The sequence below is a fragment of the Bufo gargarizans genome, chromosome 8, assembly GCF_014858855.1.
Source record: "Bufo gargarizans isolate SCDJY-AF-19 chromosome 8, ASM1485885v1, whole genome shotgun sequence".
In the NCBI taxonomy this organism is placed as follows: Eukaryota; Metazoa; Chordata; class Amphibia; order Anura; family Bufonidae; genus Bufo; species Bufo gargarizans.
This window is the reverse complement of record NC_058087.1, coordinates 127,553,780-127,580,763: the sequence shown is the minus strand read 5'-3', so window position 1 is coordinate 127,580,763 and position 26,984 is coordinate 127,553,780. Positions and strand designations below refer to the sequence as shown.

General features: G+C 49.5%; 1 long non-coding RNA gene across 2 annotated transcripts in view; it reads right to left on the bottom strand.

The window, feature by feature from the left end:
* LOC122945344 overlaps positions 1–26,984 on the bottom strand; it is a 127,737-nt gene that overhangs the window by 54,055 nt on the left and 46,698 nt on the right. Inside the window, exon 2 of one of the 2 annotated variants that reach the window (XR_006391115.1) lies at positions 1,493–1,539. The exons of the other annotated variant lie outside the window; for it this stretch is intronic. This is a non-coding gene — a long non-coding RNA (uncharacterized LOC122945344). The remainder of the gene's footprint in view (positions 1–1,492; positions 1,540–26,984) is intronic. 2 annotated transcript variants of the gene reach the window in all.

Sequence of the window (26,984 nt, the reverse complement as noted above, 5' to 3'; positions counted from 1 at the left end):
CCTGATTTTGTATATGGCCAAAAAATGAACAGACTATTGCTGGTTAAATGCACTTGGTGTGACAGCTTCACCCTGATGTAGGCTTTAGCCAAAAAACAACCACACCATTGAGGGTTAAATGCACTTGGTGACAGGCGCAGCTTGCCCCTGATTTTGTATATGGCCAAAAAATGAACAGACTATTGCTGGTTAAATGCACTTGGTGTGACAGCTTCACCCTGATGTAGGCTTTAGCCAAAAAACAACCACACCATTGAGGGTTAAATGCACTTGGTCGCAGCTTGTGCTGGTGCACCACAAGACACAAAATGGCCGCCGATCACCCCAGAAAAATGTGACTGACAAACGGTCTGGGCAGCCTAAAAACAGTGAGCAATTGAGGATCAGCAGCTCAATGATCCACAGCTGCAGATCGATCAGTTAATCAAGTCCTTTGGAGGAGTTAATCTGCCTAATCTCGCCCTACTGTCGCAGCCGCAACCTCTCCCTACGCTAATCAGAGCAGAGTGACGGGCGGCGCTATGTGACTCCAGCTTAAATAGAGGCTGGGTCACATGGTGCTCTGGCCAATCACAGCCATGCCAATAGTAGGCATGGCTGTGATGGCCTCTTGGGGCAAGTAGTATGACGCTTGTTGATTGGCTGCTTTGCAGCCTTTCAAAAAGCGCCAAGAAAGCGTCACAAAAGCGCCAAGAAAGCGACGAACACCGAACCCGAACCCGGACTTTTACGAAAATGTCCGGGTTCGGGTCCGTGTCACGGACACCCCAAAATTCGGTACGAACCCGAACTATACAGTTCGAGTTCGCTCATCCCTATTAGTAAACATACATATAACCAGTTCAGTATACAGTTCTAATCACTATATTAACAATATATACCTATTTTGGCCTATCTGCTTCCATACAACACAACTCTTAGTGGAGTGAATGTCTGTTCAGCTCTTCTCCTAGCAGCTCCTGCTGGGGCAATTTTCCACACAGACAGTGTGTGAGGCTGGCTGTGATTGGTAAAAACTCCTGCTGTGTGTAAGGGTACTTTCACACTTTCGGCAGAACGGATCTGGCAGGCTGGTCTCCCTGTCGGATCCGTCCTTCCGCTGTTTCGCCGTATCGCCGGACCGCTGCTCCATCCCCATTGACTATAATGGGGATGGGGCGCAGCTTCGGCGCAGCACGGCGGTGCACGGCGATAGCCGCCGGACTAAAAAAGTCTGCATGACTTTTTAGTCCGGCGGCTTTCGCCGTGCACCGCCGTGCTGCGCCGGAGCTCCGCCCCCATACCCATTATAGTCAATGGGGACGGAGCGGCGGTCCAGTGATACGGCAAAACAGTGGAAGAACGGATCCGACAGGGAGACCAGCCTGCCGGATCCGTCCTGCCGCAAGTGTGAAACTAGCCTAAGGCAGGCTGTGATTGGTCAAGATTCCTTCCCAGCAACAACAGTTTAACTCTATGCTTTATGTTGTTTCTGCTGTGTCATTGAGCTTACCTTACATTATATAATGAATCTTAATGGCACATTATCTTTTTTTGCTTCTGTGGATACAAAATATGACTGTTACATGACATCCAAAAACATGAAGTCACAGTAATCAACTCTGTTTTTGTCTTTATCATATAAACATAGGAACTGTATTAAGGTTATTGGCAGGTCTAGCTGTATAAACATATAAGCTATATTAGCAACCTAGGACAGGTCTTAGCTGGCCAGCTACACTGAATCCATGGATGTTCAAACACAACCTAGGCACCATTGCTCTATTGCAGCACATAAATAGCATAATCTAATCCAGTGGAAAAATAGAAGTGGCTTCCTACTAGTGTAATGAGAGTGTCCTTCTCCCAGTCTCCTTTGCATCAGCCAGTCCACAGTCACATACAGTCTTGTCGTCATCATCATCATCAGTTACTACTTCTCATGCACAGACTACTCCTCCTCCTCCACTCCTTGGTCAGCCTTTGATAATGGAAAGAGTGACCAGGAAATAAGTCTACATGCCCAGCAATCAGCTGGCTTGCAAACTTAACTCCTACCTGGCTAAGTTGCTGGCAGTGCATTGGCTGCCGTACCACTTAGTGGATTCTGTTGCCTGTAGGGGGCTGATGGAGTGCTCATCTTTGCTGGAAGATAACTAGCCACCATTCTTTTTCCAAAAAAGCCATCCCTGCTTTGTACTGTAATGTGGCAGAGAACGTGGGCCACTTCTTGCAATTCTCACTGTGTGGCAAGGTGCACGTCACCGTGGATACCTGGAGCAGCTGTTATGGGCAGGGATAGTACATGTCTTTCATGGCCCTCTGGGTCAATGTTTTTCGTGGCGAGGCAGCACCACAGGAACAAGGCCAGATCCTATTGACACTTCCACGTTTGTGTTCATCTGGTTCCCACACCATCTTCTTCCTCCACATCCTTCTCCATAGACATTCTTCTGTACCCAAAATAAGCAAGGCAGAATGTCACTCACCCTTCTATCATATGTGTAAACTGAAGCGTTGTCTTGTCATGTTAGAGCTGATTGTCTGGGTGAGAACAGCTACATAGTCAATCACTCACTAAAGTCCATCAAGCCGCAAACATCCTGCTGGCTGTCTCCACATCAACTTCAACTGGGCAAGGTGGTCAGCAACAATTGCAGGGATATCGTGGCCATGCTGTGTTTGAGGGAAACAACACATGCTCCCTGCATGGTGCATGTGAGAAAATTATTTCTGCAACACTTTTTGACAAAGTACTGTGGCATGCAGAAAATGCTGGCCATATGAAGGAGACTCTCTTTGCATTTCAACCTTTCTTATGTGGCAAGGGACTGGACTTGCAGGGACAGAATTGTCTGCCTTTGCACTGCTTGATCCGCAATGTTTCAACTCAATGGAATTCCACCTTGCATATGATAGAGCAACTGTACGAGCAGTATAAAGCAGTAAATGATTTAGTTACGCACCAGGCCACCACAGAAGACAGCATGTTCCGAGATCAGGCAGTGGCAGCTCATTAGAAACACCGGTCGCAATTCATGTTCTCCAAACAATGCCTTGCCCTGATATGTATCTTAGAGCAGATGCTGATGCTGAAGCAACAAGGGACGGTGGAGGAACAGCTTATGCATCTGGTTGGCCACCCTGTACTAGCTGTTTGGGACCCACATGGACAAAGTTTTATGGAAGAAGAAGTGGAAGATGAGGAGACATCACAGGAGGAGAAGCAGGAAGAGTTGCTTGTCTAGGAGGACACGGCTAACGGTGATCATGACGACAACACAGGCCATGTTGACCAGTCATCTCAGTGAGGGTGGGAGCTAGAAAGAACTGTGTTTTTGGGCACGCTGGCAAGAATGGCGAGCCTTATGCTTGCTTGCTTACATAATGACAGGTGTATCTTTAACATTAAGCAATCTGATGATTATTGCATAGCCATGCTTTTAGATCCTTGGTACCAAAACAAAACAGAGGAATGTTTTCCTGTTGCCAAAAGGGAGGCCAAATTACTTTACTACCAGGAGGATACAATGTGTATGCAGCTTGCCGCAGCTTTTGGCAAGCAGACACCTGCCAACCCCTGGCTGTCTGACCAGGAGGCTCCTCTCTGCTCTCGGCAGAGTCAGCCACCTCCTGCCATCTCTGCAACCAATTCACTATCATTAACATGGTGCTGTGCCAGGAGGATGCAAACCAGCAAACGGAAACGTATTGCATCAACACACAGCTTTAGTTCTACCTGAACTCTCCTACGCCCAGGGGCGTAGCTAAAGGCTCATGGGCCCCGGTGCAAGAGTTCAGCTTGGGCCCCCCTTACCTCAGTGCTTTGTGGCCAGGGGCAGGGAAGCACACAGCCTTCATGCGGCCTGAGGCACCTCCCTCCCCACCATGCCAAATTCCTGACCTAACCCCTTCCCTCCAGCCGGCAACTTGACCAGTATGCATTTGCTATAATACTGGTGTCTTCTTGTGTAGCACAAGGGTCTTTAGGCCCCCTCAGGCTCCTGGGCCCGGTAGCGACTGCTACCTCTGCACCCCCTGTAGCTACGCCCCTGCCTACGCCTACCATATTCCCTGACCCCATGGACTACTGGGAGGGCAGATTGGAACAGTGTATAATAGCGCTTCCTGCCAGGTACACCATTTCAATTTTATAGATTAAAACTGTGGACAAAATTAGCCCAGTGTGCTTTGTCTGTACTGTATTACCCAGACTCCAGTTTAATTTCACAGAGGATTTTCTGTGCAACAGGGGGTATGGTGACACCTAGATGGACAAAGTTGTCCTCCTACAGTGTGCAAAACATCACCTTTGTCAAATACACAAGTTATGCATCCGTGGGAAGAGTTGAGCGGACACCTGGATGTTCGGGTTCGAGAAGTTCGGCCGAACTTCCCGAAAGTGTTCGGGTTCGGGATCCGAACCTGATCCGAACTTCGTCCCGAACCCCATTGAAGTCAATGGGGACCCGAACTTTTCGGCACTAAAAAGGCTGTAAAACAGCCCAGGAAAGGGCTAGAGGACTGCAAAAGGCAGCAACATGTAGGTAAATCCCCTGCAAACAAATGTGGATAGGGAAATGAATTAAAATAAAAATTAAATAAATAAAAATTAACCAAAATCAATAGGAGAGAGGTCCCATAGCAGAGAATCTGGCTTCACGTCACCCACCACTGGAACAGTCCATTCTCAGATATTTAGGCCCCGGCACCCAGGCAGAGGAGAGAGGTCCCGTAACAGAGAATCTGGCTTCATGTCAGCAGAGAATCAGTCTTCATGTCATAGCAGAGAATCAGGCTTCACGTCAGCCACCAATGCAACAGTCCATTTTCATAAATTTAGGCCCAGCACCCAGGCAGAGGAGAGAGGTCCCGTAACAGACAATCTGGCTTCATGTCAGCAGAGAATCAGTCTTCATATCATAGCAGAGAATCAGGCTTCACGTCAGCCACCAATGCAACAGTCCATTGTCAGATATTTAGGCCCAGAACCCAGGCAGAGGAGAGAGGTCCCGTAACAGACAATCTGGCTTCATGTCAGCAGAGAATCAGTCTTCATATCATAGCAGAGAATCAGGCTTCACGTCAGCCACCAATGCAACAGTCCATTTTCATAAATTTAGGCCCAGCATCCAGGCAGAGGAGAGAGGTCCCGTAACAGACAATCTGGCTTCATGTCAGCAGAGAATCAGTCTTCATGTCATAGCAGAGAATCAGGCTTCACGTCACCCAGCACTGTAACAGTCCATTTTCATAAATTTAGGCCCAGCACCCAGGCAGAGGAGAGAGGTCCCGCAACAGACAATCTGGCTTTATGTCAGCAGAGAATCAGGCTTCACGTCAGCCACTAATGCAACAGTCCATTTTCATAAATTTAGGCCCAGCACCCAGGCAGAGGAAAGAGGTCCCGTAACAGACAATCTGGCTTCATGTCAGCAGAGAATCAGTCTTCATGTCATAGCAGAGAATCAGGCTTCACGTCACCCACCACTGTAACAGTCCATTTTCATAAATTTAGGCCCAGCACCCAGGCAGAGGAGAGAGGTCCCGTAACAGACAATCTGGCTTCATGTCAGCAGAGAATCAGTCTTCATGTCATAGCAGAGAATCAGGCTTCACGTCACCCACCACTGCAACAGTCCATTTTCATAAATTTAGGCCCAGCACCCAGGCAGAGGAGAGAGGTCCCGTAACAGACAATCTGGCTTCATGTCAGCAGAGAATCAATCTTCATATCATAGCAGAGAATCAGGCTTCACGTCAGCCACCAATGCAACAGTCCATTGTCAGATATTTAGGCCCAGCACCCAGGCAGAGGAGAGAGGTCCCGTAACAGACAATCTGGCTTCATGTCAGCAGAGAATCAGTCTTCATATCATAGCAGAGAATCAGGCTTCACGTCACCCACCACTGTAACAGTCCATTTTCATAAATTTAGGCCCAGCACCCAGGCAGAGAAGAGAGGTCCTGTAACAGACAATCTGGCTTCATGTCAGCAGAGGATCAGTCTTCATGTCATAGCAGAGAATCAGGCTTCACATCACCCACCACTGTAACAGTCCATTTTCATAAATTTAGGCCCAGCACCCAGGCAGAGGAGAGAGGTCCCGTAACAGACAATCTGGCTTCATGTCAGCAGAGAATCAATCTTCATATCATAGCAGAGAATCAGGCTTCACGTCAGCCACCAATGCAACAGTCCATTGTCAGATATTTAGGCCCAGCACCCAGGCAGAGGAGAGAGGTCCCGTAACAGACAATCTGGCTTCATGTCAGCAGAGAATCAATCTTCATATCATAGCAGAGAATCAGGCTTCACGTCAGCCACCAATGCAACAGTCCATTGTCAGATATTTAGGCCCAGCACCCAGGCAGAGGAGAGAGGTCCCGTAACAGACAATCTGGCTTCATGTCAGCAGAGAATCAGTCTTCATATCATAGCAGAGAAACAGGCTTCACGTCACCCACCACTGTAACAGTCCATTTTCATAAATTTAGGCCCAGCACCCAGGCAGAGGAGAGAGGTCCTGTAACAGACAATCTGGCTTCATGTCAGCAGAGGATCAGTCTTCATGTCATAGCAGAGAATCAGGCTTCACGTCACCCACCACTGTAACAGTCCATTTTCATAAATTTAGGCCCAGCACCCAGGCAGAGGAGAGAGGTCCCGTAACAGACAATCTGGCTTCATGTCAGCAGAGAATCAGTCTTCATATCATAGCAGAGAATCAGGCTTCACGTCAGCCACCAATGCAACAGTCCATTGTCAGATATTTAGGCCCAGCACCTAGGCAGAGGAGAGAGGTCCCGTAACAGACAATCTGGCTTCATGTCAGCAAAGAATCAGTCTTCATATCATAGCAGAGAATCAGGCTTCACTTCAGCCACCAATGCAACAGTCCATTTTCATAAATTTAGGCCCAGCACCCAGGCAGAGGAGAGTGGTCCCGTAACAGACAATCTGGCTTCATGTCAGCAGAGAATCAGTCTTCATATCATAGCAGAGAATCAGGCTTCACGTCAGCCACCAATGCAACAGTCCATTTTCATAAATTTAGGCCCAGCACCCAGGCAGAGGAGAGAGGTCCTGTAACAGAGGATCTGGCTTCATGTCAGCAGAGAATTAGTCTGCATGTCATAGCAGAAAATCAGGCTTCACGTCAGCCACCACTGCAACAGTCCATTGTCAGATATTTAGGCCCAGCACCCAGTCATAGGAAGAGAGGTCCCGTAACAGAGGATCTGGCTTCCTGTCAGCAGAGAATTAGGCTGCATGTCATAGCAGAGAATCAGGCTTCATGTCACCCAACATTGGAACAGTCCATTGGCATATATTTAGGCCCCGGCACCCAGACAGAGGAGAGGTTCATTCAACTTTTGGTAGCCTCGCAATATAATAGTAAAATGAAAATAAAAATAGGATTGAATGAGGAAGTGCCCTGGAGTACAATAATATATATGGTTAAGGGGAGGTAGTTAATGTCTAATCTGGACAAGGGACGGACAAGGGACGGACAGGTCCTGTGGGATCCATGCCTGGTTAATTTTTATGAACGTCAGCTTGTCCACATTAGCTGTAGACAGGCGGCTGCGTATGTCTGTAATGACGCCCCCTGTCGTGCTGAATACACGTTCAGACAAAACGCTGGCCGCCGGGCAGGCCAGCACCTCCAAGGCATAAAAGGCTAGCTCTGGCCACGTGGACAATTTAGAGACCCAGAAGTTGAATGGGGCCGAACCATCAGTCAGTACGTGGAGGGGTGTGCACACGTACTGTTCCACCATGTTAGTGAAATGTTGCCTCCTGCTAACACGTTGCGTATCAGGTGGTGGTGCAGTTAGCTGTGGCGTGTTGACAAAACTTTTCCACATCTCTGCCATGCTAACCCTGCCCTCAGAGGAGCTGGCCGTGACACAGCTGCCTTGGTGACCTCTTGCTCCTCCTCTGCCTTGGCCTTGGGCTTCCACTTGTTCCCCTGTGACATTTGAGAATGCTCTAAGTAGCGCGTCTACCAATGTGCGCTTGTACTCGCGCATCTTTCTATCATGCTCCAGTGCAGGAAGTAAGGTGGGCACATTGTCTTTGTAGCGTGAATCCAGCAGGGTGGCAACCCAGTAGTCCGCACACGTTAAAATGTGGGCAACTCTGCTGTCGTTGCGCAGGCACTGCAGCATGTAGTCGCTCATGTGTGCCAGGCTGCCCAGGGGTAAGGACAAGCTGTCCTCTGTGGGAGGCGTATCGTCATCGTCCTGCGTTTCCCCCCAGCCATGCACCAGTGATGGGCCCAAGCTGCGTTGGGTGCCACCCCGCTGTGACCATGCTTCATCCTCATTCTCCTCCACCTCCTCCTCATCCTCGTCCTCCTCGTCCTCCAGTAGTGGGCCCTGGCTGGCCACATTTGTACCTGGCCTCTGCTGTTGCAAAAAACCTCCCTCTGAGTCACTTCGAAGAGACTGGCCTGAAAGTGCTAAAAATGACCCCTCTTCCTCCTCCTCCTGGGCCACCCCCTCTTCCATCATCGCCCTAAGTGTTTTCTCAAGGAGACATAGTCTCAAGTGGTATTGTAACGCTGATAACGGCGTCATCGCCACTCGCCATGTTGGTGGAGTACTCGAAACAGCGCAACAGGGCACAAAGGTCTCGCATGGAGGCCCAGTCAGTGGTGGTGAAGTGGTGCTGTTCCGCAGTGTGACTGACCCGTGCGTGCTGCAGCTGAAACTCCACTATGGCCTGCTGCTGCTCGCACAGTCTGTCCAGCATGTGCAAGGTGGAGTTCCACCTGGTGGGCACGTCGCATATGAGGCGGTGAGCGGGAAGGCCGAAGTTACGCTGTAGCGCAGACAGGCGAGCAGCGGCAGGATGTGAACGCCGGAAGCGCGAACAGACGGCCCGCACTTTATGCAGCAGCTCTGACATGTCGGGGTAGTTGTGAATGAACTTCTGCCCCACCAAATTCAGCACATGCGCCAGGCAAGGGATGTGCGTCAAACCGGCTAGTCCCAGAGCTGCAACGAGATTTCGCCCATTATCGCACACCACCAGGCCGGGCTTGAGGCTCCCCGGCAGCAACCACTCGTCGGTCTGTTGTTCTATACCCCACCACAACTCCTGTGCGGTGTGGGGCCTGTCCCCCAAACATATGACTTTCAGAATGGCCTGCTGACGTTTACCCCGGGCTGTGCTGAAGTTGGTGGTGAAGGTGTGTAGCTGACTGGATGAGCAGGTGGAAGAAGAGGAGGAGGAAGCCGAGAAGAAGGAGGTGGCAAAAAATGTTGCCCTGCGATCCTTGGCGGCGGAAGGACGTGCGCCAAACAGCTCTCCGCCTGGGGCCCAGCTGCCACTACATTTACCCAGTGTGCAGTTAGGGAGATATAGCGTCCCTGGCCGTGCTTACTGGTCCACGTATCTGTGGTTAGGTGGACCTTGCTACAGATGGCGTTGCGCAGTGCACACTAGATTTTTTCGGATACTTGGTTGTGCAGGGAAGGCACGGCTCTCTTGGAGAAGTAGTGGCGGCTGGGAACAACATACTGTGGGACAGCAAGCGACATGAGCTGTTTGAAGCTGTCTGTGTCCACCAGCCTAAATGACAGCATTTCATAGGCCAGTAGTTTAGAAATGCTGGAATTTATGGCCAGGGATCGAGGGTGGCTAGGTGGGAATTTACGCTTTCTCTCAAATGTTTGTGAGATGGAGAGCTGAACGCTGCCGTGTGACATGGTTGAGACGCTTGGTGACGGAGGTGGTGGTGGTGTTGGTGGTACATCCCCTGTTTGCTGGGCGGCAGGTGCCAATGTTCCTCCAGAGGCGGAGGAAGAGGCCGAGGCGGCAGCAGCAGAAGAGGCCGAGGCGGCAGCAGCAGAAGAGGCCGAGGCGGCAGCAGCAGAAGAGGTAGCAGGGGGAGCCTGAGCAACTTCCTTGTTTTTAAGGTGTTTACTCCACTGCAGTTCATGCTTTGCATGCAGGTGCCTGGTCATGCAGGTTGTGCTAAGGTTCAGAACGTTAATGCCTCGCTTCAGGCTCTGATGGCACAGCGTGCAAACCACTCGGGTCTTGTCGTCAGCACATTGTTTGAAGAAGTGCCATGCCAGGGAACTCCTTGAAGCTGCCTTTGGGGTGCTCGGTCCAAGATGGCGGCGGTCAGTAGCAGGCGGAGTCTCTTGGCGGCGGATGTTCTGCTTTTGCCCACTGCTCCCTCTTTTGCTACGCTGTTGGCTCGCTCTCACCACTGCCTCTTCCTCCGAACTGTGAAAGTCAGTGGCACGACCTTCATTCCATGTGGGGTCTAGGACCTCATCGTCCCCTGCATCGTCTTCCACCCAGTCTTGATCCCTGACCTCCTGTTCAGTCTGCACACTGCAGAAAGACGCAGCAGTTGGCACCTGTGTTTCGTCATCATCAGAGACATGCTGAGGTGGTATTCCCATGTCCTCATCATCAGGAAACATAAGTGGTTGTGTGTCAGTGCAGTCCATGTCTTCCACCGCTGGGGAAGGGCTAGGTGGATGCCCTTGGGAAACCCTGCCAGCAGAGTCTTCAAACAGCATAAGAGACTGCTGCATAACTTGAGGCTCAGACAGTTTCCCTGATATGCATGGGGGTGATGTGACAGACTGATGGGGTTGATTTTCAGGCACCATCTGTGCGCTTTCTGCAGAAGACTGGGTGGGAGATAATGTGAACGTGCTGGATCCACTGTCGGCCACCCAATTGACTAATGCCTGTACCTGCTCAGGCCTTACCATCCTTAGAACGGCATTGTGCCCCACCATATATCGCTGTAAATTCTGGCGGCTACTGGGACCTGAGGTAGTTGGTACACTAGGACGTAAGGATGTGGCAGAACGGCCACATCCTCTCCCAGCACCAGAGGGTCCACTAACACCACCACGACCATGTCCGCGTCCCTTACTAGATGTTTTCCTCATTGTTATCGTTCACCACAACAACAAAAATATTATTTGGCCCAATGTATTGTATTCAAATTCAGCTGAATATAAATTTGAGGCCTAGTATTTAGGCGCTGGGTGACAGGTATAGATTTACTGACGGAATTAGACTTGGAAATGCACAGTAGCGTGTGTGTGAAGTTATTCAGAATGACCCTATCAGCACCTTGATTCTGATATACCCTTTTAGCAATGTATTAAAAGTAGGCCTGATACAGCAGAAACCACTAAATTAGGAAATTGCTAAATTGGGAATTGTATTTCAACCCAGAACAAAAAATGTGCTTTGACGGACACTAAATAACTTGCCCAGCCAGAACAGTACAGCAGTAACGACAGATTTAGCGGGATATAAATTTGAGGCCTAGTATTTAGGCGCTGGGTGACAGGTATAGATTTACTGACAGAATTAGACTTGGAAATGCACAGTAGCGTGTGTGTGAAGTTATTCTGAATGACCCTATGTGCACCTTGAATATTATATACCCTTGTAGGGATAGATTTAAAATAGCTCTGATACAGCAGAAACCACTAAATTTGGAAATTGCTAAATTGGGAATTGTAGTTCAACCCAGAACAAAAAATGTGCTTTGACGGACACTAAATAACTTGCCCAGCCAGAACAGTACAGCAGTAACGACAGATTTAGTGGGATATAAATTTGAGGCCTAGTATTTAGGGGCTGGGTGACAGGTATAGATTTACTGACGGAATTAGACTTGGAAATGCACAGTAGCGTGTGTGTGAAGTTATTCTGAATGACCCTATGTGCACCTTGAATATTATATACCCTTTTAGGGATAGATTCAAAATAGCTCTGATACAGCAGAAACCACTAAATTAGGAAATTGCTAAATTGGGAATTGTATTTCAACCCAGAACAAAAAATGTGCTTTGACGGACACTAAATAACTTGCCCAGCCAGAACAGTACAGCAGTAACGACAGATTTAGCGGGATATAAATTTGAGGCCTAGTATTTAGGCGCTGGGTGACAGGTATAGATTTACTGACGGAATTAGACTTGGAAATGCACAGTAGCGTGTGTGTGAAGTTATTCTGAATGACCCTATGTGCACCTTGAATAATATATACCCTTTTAGGGATAGATTTAAAATAGCTCTGATACAGCAGAAACCACTAAATTAGGAAATTGCTAAATTGGGAATTGTATTTCAACCCAGAACAAAAAATGTGCTTTGACGGACACTAAATAACTTGCCCAGCCAGAACAGTACAGCGGTAACGACAGATTTAGCGGGATATAAATTTGAGGCCTAGTATTTAGGCGCTGGGTGACAGGTATAGATTTACTGAAAGAATTAGACTGGGATATGGCCAAAAAATAACCACACTATTGCTGGTTAAATGCACTTGGTGTGACAGCTTGACCAACCACACTACTGAGGGTTAAATGCACTTGGTGACAGGCGCAGCTTGCCCCTGATGTAGTATATGGCCAAAAAATGAACAGACTATTGCTGGTTAAATGCACTTGGTGTGACACCTTGACCAACCACACTACTGAGGGTTAAATGCACTTGGTGACGGGCACACCTTGCCCCTGATGTAGTATATGGCCAAAAAATAAACAGACTATTGCTGGTTAAATGCACTTGGTGTGACAGGTTCACCCTGATGTAGGCTTTAGCCAAAAAACAACCACACCATTGAGGGTTAAATGCACTTGGTGACAGGCGCAGCTTGCCCCTGATGTAGTATATGGCCAAAAAATAAACAGACTATTGCTGGTTAAATGCACTTGGTGTGACAGCTTCACCCTGATGTAGGCTTTAGCCAAAAAACAACCACACCATTGAGGGTTAAATGCACTTGGTGACAGGCGCAGCTTGCCCCTGATGTAGTATATGGCCAAAAAATAAACAGACTATTGCTGGTTAAATGCACTTGGTGTGACATCTTCACCCTGATGTAGGCTTTAGCCAAAAAACAACCACACCATTGAGGGTTAAATGCACTTGGTGACAGGCGCAGCTTGCCCCTGATGTAGTATATGGCCAAAAAATAAACAGACTATTGCTGGTTAATTGCACTTGGTGTGATAGCTTCACCCTGATGTAGGCTTTAGCCAAAAAACAACCACACCATTGAGGGTTAAATGCACTTGGTGACAGGCGCAGCTTGCCCCTGATGTAGTATATGGCCAAAAAATAAACAGACTATTGCTGGTTAAATGCACTTGGTGTGACAGCTTCACCCTGATGTAGGCTTTAGCCAAAAAACAACCACAACATTAAGGGTTAAATGCACTTGGTCGCAGCTTGTGCTGGCGCACCACAAGACACAAAATGGCCGCCGATCGCCCCAGAAAAAAGTGACTGACAAACGGTCTGGACAGCCTAAAAACAGTGAGCAATTGTGTATCAGCAGCTCAATGACCCACAGCTGCAGATCGATCAATAATCAAGTCCTTCGGAGGAGTTAATCTGCCTAATCTCGCCCTACTGTCGCAGCCGCAACCTCTCCCTACGCTAATCAGAGCAGAGTGACGGGCGGCGCTATGTGACTCCAGCTTAAGTAGAGGCTGGGTCACATGGTGCTCTGGCCAATCACAGCCATGCCAATAGTAGGCGTGGCTGTGATGGCCTCTTGGGGCAAGTAGTATGACGCTTGTTGATTGGCTGCTTTGCAGCCTTTCAAAAAGCGCCAAAAAAGCGTCACAATAGCGCCAAGAAAGCGACGAACGCCGAACCCGGACTTTTACGAAAATGTCCGGGTTCGGGTCCATGTCACGGACACCCCAAAATTCGGTACGAACCCGAACTATACAGTTCGAGTTCGCTCATCCCTATCCGTGAGGTATTTTACATACCCCTGGCTGAGGCTGATAAATAGATTTGCCCCATCATGCCATTGTTGCTGTCTGCCTGCCTACCATCATGTTCCATACTGTATGGCTGCTGCTGTCATCATTGTGACACCTTCTGCCTGCCTACCATAATTTTCTGTACAGTATTGCTGTTGCTGCCATCATCACACTGCCTCTGTTTGCTGGCCTACAATCATGTTCTGTACCGCATGGCTGCTGCTGCTACCTGCATGCCACTGCTGCTGTCTCTCTGCCAAACATCATGTCCCATACTGTATGGCTGCTGCTGCTGTAAGCCGTGTACCGGGGTTAATCAAAACAATACAAATACGCATTGAAAACGCTATATCCCGGACTCAAAGTCAATGTCCCTGCCCACTGGACAGGCCTAGCCGATAGCGGACACAGCAGAGCCTGCAAATCGTGCTGTGCCGCTACAGAGGACTGACCTAGCCGATGGCGGACACAGCAGAGCCTGCAACGTCAATACTGTGCCGCAGAACAATCCCGAACAACCTGGCAATAACACAACCCTAACTAGCTATCTAGTTTCAGGCTTAGGCTTAGTCTCTGTTTTTCAGGCGCCACTAGTGTAAAGCATGGAGTAAACGGGTGTACTGACCTTTGTCCGTTCTGGGCCCTAGGATGCCGCTTACCCGGGATGGCCACCAAGCTCTCAGCAACCGTGTGGCCTTGCTTGATAATAAAGCTTTCTGTCCACACACTGAAACTGGTCTTCCTGGGTGTCATGGAACCATGAACCAGACGTACAACAAGAGATAAGTGGAAATAAGAAGGCTTTATTGAAAATCAAGCTGTAAGCAAAAGTCCAAACGGATGGCTAAACCGAAGCAGGGTCTTGCGTAGACAGGGGTCAGGAACTAGAGGGGTAGTCAGACGAAGCCTGGATCAGGAACCAGCAGGGTAGTCAGACGAAGCCAGGATCAGGAGCCAACGGGGTAGTCAGACGAGGCCAGGATCAGGAACCAGAAGCAGCAGCAGTCTTAGAAGCATGTGAACACAGGAGGACCAAGCAAGGAACTGAAGCCACAGACCTCCTATATATATGAGCTAGGCATCCAGCTCCTCCCAGTGGGAAGGAGAAGCCGCAGGGTGGGAGGCTACAAGAAACCAAGAAACCAAGATGGCCGCCAGCAAATGTCAAACGAAGGAGAACAGTAAGAAGGTAAGACCATGACACTGGGACAACCTCTCTTTCAAAGAGCTGGATTCAGTAAGTCAGTTAGTGAAATGTTGCCTCCTCCTAGCTGTGGCGTGTTGACAAAACTTTTCCACATCTCTGCCATGCTAACCCTGCCCTCAGAGGAGCTGGCCATGACACAGCTGCCTTGGCGACCTCTTGCTCCTCCTCGGCCTTGGCCTTGGGCTTCCACTTGTTCCCTTGTCACATTTGAGAATGCTCTCAGTAGCGCGTCTACCAACGTGCGCTTGTACTCGCGCATCTTCCTATCACGCTCCAGTGCAGGTAGTAAGGTGGGCACATTGTCTTTGTACCGTGGATCCAGCAGGGTGGCAACCCAGTAGTCCGCACACGTTAAAATGTGGGCAACTCTGCTGTCGTTGCGCAGGCACTGCAGCATGTAGTCGCTCATGTGTGCCAGGCTGCCCAGAGGTAAAGGACAAGCTGTCCTCTGTGGGAGGCGTATCGTCATCGTCCTGCGTTTCCCCCCAGCCATGCACCAGTGATGGGCCTGAGCTGCATTGGGTGCCACACCGCTGTGACCATGCTTCATCCTCATCCTCCCCCACCTCCTCCTCATCCTCGTCCTCCAGTAGTGGGCCCTGGCTGGCCACATTTGTACGTGGCCTCTGCTGTTGCAAAAAAACTCCCTCTGAGTCACTTCGAAGAGACTGGCCTGAAAGTGCAAAAAATGACCCCTCTTCCTCCTCCTCCTCCTCCTGGGCCACCTCCTCTTCCATCATCGCCCTAAGTGTTTTCTCAAGGAGAAATAGAAGTGGTATTGTAACACTGATAACGGCGTCATCGCCACTGGCTATGTTGGTGGAGTACTCGAAACAGCGCAACAGGGCACACAGGTCTCGCATGGAGGCCCAGTCATTGGTGGTGAAGTGGTGCTGTTCCGCAGTGCAACTGACCCGTGCGTGCTGCAGCTGAAACTCCACTATAGCCTGCTTCTGCTCGCACAGTCTGTCCAGCATGTGCAAGGTGGAGTTCCACCTGGTGGGTACATAGCATATGAGGCGGTGAGCGGGAAGGCCGAAGTTACGCTGTAGCGCAGACAGGCGAGCAGTGGCAGGATGTGAACGCCGAAAGCGCGAACAGACGGCCCGCACTTTATGCAGAAGCTCTGACATGTCGGGGTAGTTGTGAATGAACTACTACACCACCAAATTCAGCACATGCGCCAGGCAAGAGATGTGCATCAAACCGGCTAGTCCCAGAGTTGCAACGAGATTTTGCCCATTATCGCACACCACCAGGCCAGGCTTCAGGCTCACCGGCAGCAACCACTCGTCGGTCTGTTGTTCTATACCCCGCCACAACTCCTGTGCGGTGTGGGGCCTGTCCCCCAAACATATGAGTTTCAGAATGGCCTGCTGACGTTTACCCTGTGCTGTGCTGAAGTTGGTGGTGAAGGTGTGTGGCTGACTGGATGAGCAGGTGGAAGAAGAGGAGGAGGAAGCCGAGTAGGAGGAGGTGGCAACAGGAGGCAAAGAATGTTGCCCTGCGATCCTTGGCGGCGGAAGGACGTGCGCCAAACAGCTCTCCGCCTGGGGCCCAGCCGCCACTACATTTACCCAGTGTGCAGTTAGGGAGATATAGTGTCCCTGGCCGTGCTTACTGGTCCACGTATCTGTGGTTAGGTGGACCTTGCCACAGATGGTGTTGCGCAGTGCACACTTTATTTTATCGGATACTTGGTTGTGCAGGGAAGGCACGGCTCTCTTGGAGAAGTAGTGGCGGCTGGGAACAACATACTGTGGGACAGCAAGCGACATGAGCTGTTTGAAGCTGTCTGTGTCCACCAGCCTAAATAACAGCATTTCATAGGCCAGTAGTTTAGAAATGCTGGCATTCAGGGCTATGGATCGAGGGTGGCTAGGTGGGAATTTACGCTTTCTCTCAAATGTTTGTGAGATGGAGAGCTGAACGCTGCCGTGTGACATGGTTGAGATGCTTGGTGACGGAGGTGGTGGTACATCCCCTGTTTGCTGGGCGGCAGGTGCCAACGTTCCTCCAGAGGCGGAGGAAGAGGCCGAGGCGGCAGCAGCAGAAGAGTTAGCAGGGGGAGCCTGAGTGACTTCCTTGTTTTTAAGGTGTTTACTCCACTGCAGTTAATGCTTTGCATGCAGGTGCCTGGTCATGCAGGTTGTGCTAAGGTTCAGAACGTTAATGCCTCGCTTCAGGCTCTGATGGCACAGTGTGCAAACCACGCAGGTCTTGTCGTCAGCACATTGTTTGAAGAAGTGCCATGCCAGGGAACTCCTTGAAGCTGCCTTTGGGGTGCTCGGTCCCAGATGGCGGCGGTCAGTAGCAGGCGGAGTCTCTTGGCGGCTTGTGTTCTGCTTTTGCCCACTGCTCCCTCTTTTGTTACGCTGTTGGCTCGGTCTCACCACTGCCTCTTCCTCCGAACTGTGAAAGTCAGTGGCACGACCTTCATTCCATGTGGGGTCTAGGACCTCATCGTCCCCTGCATCGTCTTCCACCCAGTCTTGATCCCTGACCTCCTGTTCAGTCTGCACACTGCAGAAAGACGCAGCAGTTGGCACCTGTGTATCGTCATCATCAGAGACGTGCTGAGGTGGTATTCCCATGTCATCATCATCAGGAAACATAAGTGGTTGTGCGTCAGTGCATTTTATGTCTTCCACCGCTGGGGAAGGGCTAGGTGGATGCCCTTGGGAAACCCTGCCAGTGGAGTCTTCAAACAGCATAAGAGACTGCTGCATAACTTGAGGCTCAGACAGTTTGCCTGGTATGCATGGGGGTGATGTGACAGACTGATGGGCTTGGTTTTCAGGCGCCATCTGTGCGCTTTCTGCAGAAGACTGGGTGGGAGATAATGTGAACGTGCTGGATCCACTGTCTGCCATCCAATTGACTAATGCCTGTACCTGCTCAGGCCTTACCATCCTTAGAACGGCATTGGGCCCCACCAAATATCGCTGTAAATTCTGGCGGCTACTGGGACCTGAGGTAGTTGGTACACTAGGACGTGTGGCTGTGGCAGAACGGCCACGTCCTCTCCCAGCACCAGAGGGTCCACTAACACCACGCGTCCGCGTCCCTTACTAGATGTTTTCCTCATTGTTACCGTTCACCACAATAAGAAAAATATTATTTGGCCCAATGTATTGAATTCAAATTCAGGCCCTTTTTTACAGAAACCTAACACTATCTGGCTATCTATTTAGGTACCGTATTACACTAATAAAGGCACAGCAGTATGACAGATGTAGCTGAATATAAATTTGAGGCCTAGTATTTAGGCGCTGGATGACAGGTATACGTTTACGGACAGAATTAGACTTGGAAATGCACGGTAGCGTGTGAAGTTATTGTGGATGACCCTATCAGCACCTTGAATCTAATATACCCTTTTAGGGATAGATTTACAGTAGGCCTGATACAGCAGAAACCACTAATTTAGGAAATTGCTAAGTTGGGAATTGTATTTCAACCCAGAACAAAAACTGTGCTTTGACGGACACAAAATAACTTGACCAGCTACAGCAATAACCACAGATTTAGCTGAAATATAAATTTGAGGCCTATTATTTAGGCGCTGGGTGACAGGTATACGTTTACAGACAGAATTAGACTTGGAAATGCACAGTAGCGTGTGTGTGTGAAGTTATTGAGAATGACCCTATCTGCACCTTGAATCTAATATACCCTTTTAGGGATAGATTTAAATTAGGCCTGATACATCAGAAACCACTAATTTAGAGAATTGCTAAGTTGGGAATTGTATTTCAACCCAGAACAAAAATATATCCTTTGCCAGACAGCAGACAGTATTACAATTGGCTGGCCACAGCTGAAACACCAGATGTAGGGTACTGCTATTTTGGCAATTGTATTTCACCCCTCAATAAAATAGCAAGCACAGCCAAGCCCATGTAGGATATAGCAAAAAAAATAACCACACTATTGATGGTTAAATGCACTTGGTGACAGCTTGCCCCTGATGTAGGATATAGCCAAAAAATAACCACACTATTGATGGTTAAATGCACTTGGTGACAGCTTGCCCCTGATGTAGGATATAGCCAAAAATAACCACACTATTGATGGTTAAATGCACTTTGTGACAGCTTGACCCTGATGTAGGATATAGCCAAAAAATAACCACACTATTGATGGTTAAATGCACTTGGTGACAGCTTGCCCCTGATGTAGGATATAGCCAAAAAATAACCACACTATTGATGGTTAAATGTACTTGGTGGCAGCTTGTGCTGGCGCACCACAAGACACAAGATGGCCGCCGATCACCCCAGAAAAAAGTGACTGAAAAACGCTCTGGGCAGCCTAAAAACTGTGTCCAATTTAATAGCAGCAGTTCAATGATCCATAGCTGTAGATCGATCACTGACTTAAGTCTTTTGGAGGAGTTAATCACTGCCTAATCTCGCCCTAACAGTCGCAGCTGCAACCTCTCCCTACACTGTTCAGAGGAGAGTGATGTGCGGCTTAAATAGAGGCTGGGTCACATGCTGCACTGGCCAATCACAGCCATGCCAATAGTAGGCATGGCTGTGATGGCCTCTTGGGGCAAGTAGTATGATGCTTGTTGATTGGCTGCTTTGCAGCCTTTCAAAAAGCGCCAATAAAGCGACGAACACCGAACCTGAACCCAGACTTTTATGAAAATGTTCGGGTTCGGGTCCGTGTCACGGACACCCCAAAATTCGGTACGAACCCGAACTATACAGTTCGGGTTCGCTTATCCCTAGTTATAGGCCCACATCAACTCAGGTAGGTACGTGGGCCACTGGGCTTTCTGACTGTCTTCCAGAGTCTGCAGCATCTGAAGCAAGGTGCGATTTTAGCGTTCGCACGCCCCGTTTCCTTGTGGGTGAAATGGAGTGGTTTGAGAGTGTTCAATCCCATACAGTTGGTACAGTTTATTCATTAGAGTACTCTGAAAGAATGCTACCTGGTCAGAATGTATCCTCCGTGGACACCAGAACACCTGTATAAAGTGTTTACAGACAGCTTCGGCCGCCGACTCTGCGGTTTGGTCTCTGGTGGGCACAGCCACTGCATACTTGGTAAAGTGATCTGTCATTACTAGACAGTACGAGTGTCCTGAGGTAGAAAATTCAATCTGTACATAATCGATCATCAGAAGTTCTAGGGACGCTGAGGTGCGGATGGTCTGCACAGGTGCCCGCTGCTCAGTACTCTTACTCAACCCACAGGATCGACACTTAAGACATGCTGCGGCCACCATGTTGCCCAAATCTGGACAGTATACCAGCCGTTGGAGCCACTTGAACGCTTTGTCGCTCCCAAAATGAGCTCCCTTTTATGAGCTTCCCTGGCGGCCTCTGGTCCCAACGTCATGGGAATGACAATCTGTTGCCGGTACTGCAACTCTGACTGTAAGTATATGATCCGACACAGGAGGCCCTGGGTAATTGTCAGCTTGTCCCACTGCCTTAACAACTTCTGACCCTCTGGGGTCAGGAGGGCTCGGTCTTATGGCCGAGGCCAGATCTTGCTCCGATCCCATTCTTTCACTTTACACAAATCCCGGAAGCTATCCTGTACTCTCTCCCAATTAGTCAACGTTTTCCCCAGCACCAGCATCATTCCAGACTCCACCCCACTTGAATACAAGTGACCAATGTCAGGAGTTTCAGTATCCTCTAACTCATTGGCTCTCTGAGTTGACTGTCCTACTGGAACTCGAGAGAGTGCATCGGCATTTCCATTCTCCCTACCGGACGGATCGGAACTTGATGCGGTATTGGTACTTAGAGAGGCGGGCCAACCATCTTTGCTCGAGTGCACCGAGCTTGGCATTCTCTAGGTGTGCCAATGGGTTGCTGTCCGTCATCACGGTCACTTCTGCACCAGTCAGGTGTTCTGCAAACCTTTCGGTCATGGCCCACACCAGTGCCAGTAGTTTCAGTTTAAAGGAGCTATAGTTATCAGGGTTGCGTTCTGACTCTCTTAGGAACCGGCTCCCATAGGCGATGGCTCTCTCCCGTCCATCCGGGACTTGGGACAATACGGCCCTCAGACGATGTAGGCTTCCATCAGTATACAGCATGAATGGGGTATCAAACCGCGCATAAGCCAGGATCGGGGCATTGGTCAGCGCTTCTTTCACTGCTTCAAAGGCCTCTTGTTGCCGGGGCCCCCAGTTGACGGGGCGTTTCTTTGGGCCCCCAGCCGTGCCTCTTAGCAACTTGTTTAACAGACCCACCAGATGAGCGAATTTGGGTGTAAACCTCCTGTAGTAGCCAGCCAGTCCCACGAACGCTCGTACCTCGCGTAGCAAACTTGGCCGGGGCCACTTCTGAACGGCCTCCACTTTGCTGGGGGCTGGTTTTACCCCCTCCTGGGTGACCACATGTCCTAAGTACTCTATCTGCTGTCAGTACAGCAGGCATTTTTTTGGCTTGATCTTGAGCCCATGGTCTCGTAGCCATCCCAAGACTTGTCGCAGCTTCTGGAGGTGATCTTCAAAGGAAGCCCTGAACACTACTATGTCATCCAGGTATATCAATACTGATTTGAAGTTGAGTTCCCCCAGACAGTGTTCCATCAATCGCTGGAATGTCCCCGGAGCATTGGAGAGGCCGAAGGGCATCCGGTTGAACTCGTAGAGTCCCATAGGTAGAATAAAAGCCGCCTTGGCTTTGTCCTTCTTGGCCACCGGCATCTGCCAGTACCCACTAGCCAGGTCAAGAGTTGAGAAGAACTTTGCTTGGCTTAGGGCTGATACTGACTCCTCAATCCGCGGAAAGAGGTAGACATCCTGGACGGTCTCAGCATTCAGCTTCCGATAATTCACGCAGAACCGGAGACTCCTGTCTTTCTTTCGCACCAAGACTACCAGAGCAGTGTGTTTGCGGGGACGGTTAACTCACAGTCCTCAACATTACAGAAGCGTATAGGCACACATCTGTCCTTCACAATAGCGAGGGCCCGGGCTACCAGTGGGTGAATCTGCATTTCTTCTTGATAAGTGGGTTCAATTAGGACCTCCAGTCCATTCAATTGTCGTCCAGCCCCCACTGGCAGCATCAATATTCACTCTTGAGGTGGGATCCTCCGGAGCACCCGATCAGACAGGTTACTCTTTTGCAGGCTACAGCTCCTCACCATCTGTTGTAAGACCTTCAGGGTAGGCCGGTGTGCGGTGGCCGGTTGCCAGTACTTCGGCCCTTCCTTGGCATAGAGTTGATAGTCTAGGTCTCTCAGTATATTCATGCCCAGGGTCACGTCTATTCCTTTCTGGGACGAATGGTCCACCAGCACGACCCCTTTCTTGCCGATGTCTTGCTCAAACAGTCGGACCCGCATCCAGACTATCCCTCTGACATTCATCTCTCTATTATCGGCAGACGTCAGTCTGATGACGCTCACGTCCTCGGGCTTCATCATATGCCCAAAGTGCCTATCTAAGAACTCCAGAGGCATTAGGGTACACTCTGACCCTGTATCAACTAGGCAGCAGACCTTTCGGCCTTCCAACTCCGCTTCTAATACGGGGTTGCTGGCATACAGGTCACGTTCTTCACGCAGAGGGCTTAACTTCTGGTGCACCGCCGCAGGACGCCCAGCTACTTGCCATTGTTCAGGTCATCTCTTATTTTATCTTGTAAGAATTTATTGGAGAGCCCCACTATAAACTGATCTCATAGGAGCCGGTCCACCTCCCGGAAGGCACCCATAGCCTCAGGGTCTTGTCGTTGTATCTCATTCAGTGACTCCTGTAGAGCATTGGAATATTGCATCAGGGTCTCGCCCTCTCGCTGAGGTCGGTTAAAGAAGTGACTCCGTAACTGTACCAATTTGGCCCGCCCCCCTTGGGCTCTCTCTAGCACGTAGAATATCTTCTTTAGGGTATCTCTCTCGGAGTCAGGCCTTACCATCACTGTCCGCCTGATGTCTAGGGCTCCCAACGCAACCTCGGCCCGTAGTTCAGGTTATACATTTTAATTGCACTTTGCACCCTTTCAGTCCAGTCCTGCAATGTCATGTTGTTACCGTCATACTTTGGCAGATGATGCAGCAGTGCCCCTACAGGAATGTATCCTACTAGGGTAGCAATATTGTTGGGGGCAAGCTGGACTTGCGCCTGGGCACCCTGGGCTAGATCCTGATCCAGCACCACTGACGCCGGGGGACGATCTCCCGCCGCGTTCCCGTCCATAACGGTCGCTGTATCCTGCTGACTATGCCAAGTTGTAAACCCTGTACCGGGGTGGGATCCCCAGGATACTGCAAAGTCACAGACAAGGGAAGCGACACTGACACCAGCTTAATATGCAAGAACAGAAACTTTACTTAGGCAAAAAGTAATAACATAGGCATAACCAAAACAATACAAATACGCATAGAAAACGCTATATTCTGGACTCACAGTCAATGTCCCTGCCCACTGGACAGGCCTAGCCAATGGCGGACACAGCAGAGCTTGCAAGCCGTGCTGTGCCGCTACAGAGGACTGACCTAGCCGATGGCGGACACCACAGAGCCTGCAACGTCAATACTGCGCCGCAGAACAGTCCCGAACAACCTGGCAATAACACGACCCTAACTAGCTATTTAGTTTCAGGCTTAGGCTTAGTCTCTGTTTTTCAGGTGCCACTAGTGCAAAGCATGGAGTAAATGGGTGTACTGACCTTTGTCTGTTCTGGGACCTAGGATGCCGCTTACCTGGGATGGCCACCAAGCTCTCAGCAACCGTGCGACCTTGCTTGATAATGAGGCTTTCTGTCCACACACTGAAATTGGTCTTCCTGGGACAAACTCTCTTTCAAAGAGCTGGATTTGGTATAGAGAGGACAGCTACTCTCCTTCCTTTGAGTGTCCATTCACTGCCAGACATCTGCAAGCCAGGATGGAATCGGATTCAGTCCCTCACAGCACAATTGTCACAACCAGACAGCTGAGAGGCTCTGACAGAACGCTCAGTCAGGGGTAACGCTCAGTCGTGGGCCTTTTCGCTGCCGGTGGGTGCACGGCACCTCCGTTCAGTCGATGATTTCTTTTTAGTCCTGGGTCAGATATATGATAATCTGGATCGTGTTGCTTTGGCTGAGTCTAGACTACGTCTGTTATGCCAGGGTAAACAATCCGCAGAGATATACTGCTCAGAATTTCGGAGATGGGCAGCTGATACTGGTTGGAATGATGCTGCACTCCGAAGTCAATTTTGCCATGGTCTTTCAGAGGGATTGAAAGATGCATTTTCCTTTCATGAGAGGCCTATCTCCTTGGACTGTGCTATGTCTCAGGCCGTTCGTATTGACAGGCATCTTAGAGAGAGAGGAGAGATCTCTCCTTCCTGTCATACTCAGTCCCAGGAAAGTGCAGCGGTCTCATTCTATGCGCAGGGGTCTCAGTCGCTGTCAGCCCCTTCTGAGCAGGAGCCCATGCAGCTGGGGTTGATTGCCTCTGACAATAGAAGATTCAGCCTGCATGGGAAGGTTTGTTTTTGTTGTGGAGGTATAAATCATTTGGCAAATGTTTGTCCCTCTAGGAGATTCAGGCAGTTTTCTGGGAGTAATAAAGAAACAAAAAGGAAAAAAATCTTTTAAAAATGTTCCATCTGTTACTATTGGCAGGGTTGAGGCGGAAATTGAAGGTTTTCCGTTTGCTTGTAGTGGATGTGCAGAGATGCGTATAAGAACCTCCAAGTTACTTACAATTTCTTGCCGCGGCCGAATGTGGCGTCCCACGTGACCTGGTCGTCTGGGGTTCCGGGTAGGCACTTGAGTGACGTCACTACTATGCGGCTGTAACTTCAATTGTGGAGGTAAATCTCTAGCGTTTTAGAATTTGCTGATATCCAACTTCTTTGTTCTTTTCTTGGAATCCACGCTCACTCTGTATTGCCAGACGCGTTTCAGGGTCTTACGCCCCTTCCTCAGTGGCCACCGAGTGAGTGGATTCTCACTCCTTATTTATGGTGTTATCCCACCCACCATTATGCTCTCTTGTGCTTATTCTAATATGGGGGATGGATTCGGTTGCTGCTACCTTTCTATTACAATTCATAACACATCTGTCCATGGACTTCATAACGGACCTGCCTCGTTCCTCGGGCAAGACTGTGATTCTGGTGGTGGTGGACCGTTTTAGCAAAATGGTGCATTTCATCCCTTTTCCTGGTTTGCCCAATGCTAAGATGCTGGCGCAGGCATTTATTGATCACATTGTCAAATTGCATGGTATTCCTTCAGACATAGTCTCTGATAGGGGCACGCAGTTTGTTTCCAGATTCTGGAAGGCTTTCTGTTCTCGCTTGGGGGTTCGGTTGTCATTCTCTTTTGCTTTCCACCCGCAGTCGAATGGCCAGACAGAGCGCGTCAATCAGAATCTGGAGACATATCTGCGCTGTTTTGTGGCGGAGAATCAGGAGGATTGGTGTTCTTTTTTGTCCCTTGCTGAGTTTGCTTTAAATAACCGTCGTCAGGAGTCCTCTGATAAGTCACCATTTTTTGGTGCATATGGGTTTCAGCCGCAGTTTGGGACTTTCTCGGGAGAGGGGTCTTCTGGTTTACCTGATTAGGACAGATTCTCCTCGTCTTTGTCTTCTATTTGGCAAAAGATTCAGGATAATCTAAAGAGCATGAATGAGAGATATAAGCGTGTGGCAGATAAGAGACGTGTGCCTGGTCCGGACCTGAATGTTGGTGATCTGGTGTGGTTGTCTACCAAGAATATCAAATTGAAGGTTCCCTCCTGGAAGTTGGGTCCTAGGTTTATTGGGCCTTGCAAAATCCTGTCTGTCATCAATCCTGATGCCTACCGTCTTGATCTTCCTCAGACTTGGAAGATCCATAATGTTTTTCATAAGTCCTTATTGAAACCTTATGTTCAACCCATTGTACCCTCGCCTTTGCCTCCTCCTCCGATTATGGTTGATGGGAATCTTGAATTTCAGGTCTCTAGGATTGTGGATTCTCGTCTTGTCCGCGGTTCTCTCCAGTACCTGGTTCATTGGGAGGGTTATGGTCCTGAGGAGAGGATGTGGGTCCCAGTGACGGACATTAAGGCCACTCGTCTCATCAGGGCTTTCCATAGGTCCCATCCTGAGAAGGTGGGCTCTGAGTGTCCGGAGTCCACTCGTAAAGGAAGGGGTACTGTCACAACCAGACAGCTGAGAAGCTCTGACAGAAGCCTTTCAGAACCTCCTCTTTGTTCTGAATTTCAGTTCCTCATCTCGTTAGCCTCTCTCAGCTGTCATGTAGTTGGAATGATTGCACCCCTTTAAATTCCTCCCCATAATGCATTAGTGTGCGGCTTATACAACTTCCTGGAGTGTGTGTGCATGCTGATCCTATGTTCCTGCCTTCTACAAGATAAGTGCTGTACATTTATTTGTGTTTTTCTGTTTGCTGGATCCCAAGTGACCCTGACTCCCTCCGTGTCTAGTGTAGGGAGCCGGGGGTCGTGTCCCCTCACTATTGTAGGGTGTTCAGGTGGTATATAGTCGAGGTACGTGGATATGCGATCATCCACCATTGGGATTTTTGCATAGGCTGAGCAGACAGGGAGAGAGCCAGGTCTGATGCAGGGGTCTCACTTTTGTTCCTTAGTTTTGGATCCAGTGAGTCATATATTCATTTTGCATTGTCTTGTTTCCTGTACAACCTCCCTTTATGCTTTCCAAGATACCGCCCTCCTATGCCTTGCGGCCAATCAGCAGCCATACACTACGGTCAGGGTACGCGATCGCCTTCAGGAAGCGTCTGCTGACGCATATCCTGTGCGCTCCCTTGTTCTGTCTCGTCACAGACACTGACCGGTAATCAATTGCCGATTCTATTACATACTTAGTCATTCAGTGAGTCGATAGTGAGTGCAAGCGCATTCAGGGTCCGCCCCTTCTCAGTGACGTTCCCTTCCATGACGGCAAGCACACTCATGGTCCGCCCCTTCTCAGTGACGTTCCCTCCCATGACGGCCAATCATTAACCTATTTATAGTAAGTGTGAATACGCACTGTGTCCGTCCCTCCTCTCTGGGATATTAACCCATTCAAGCCCGT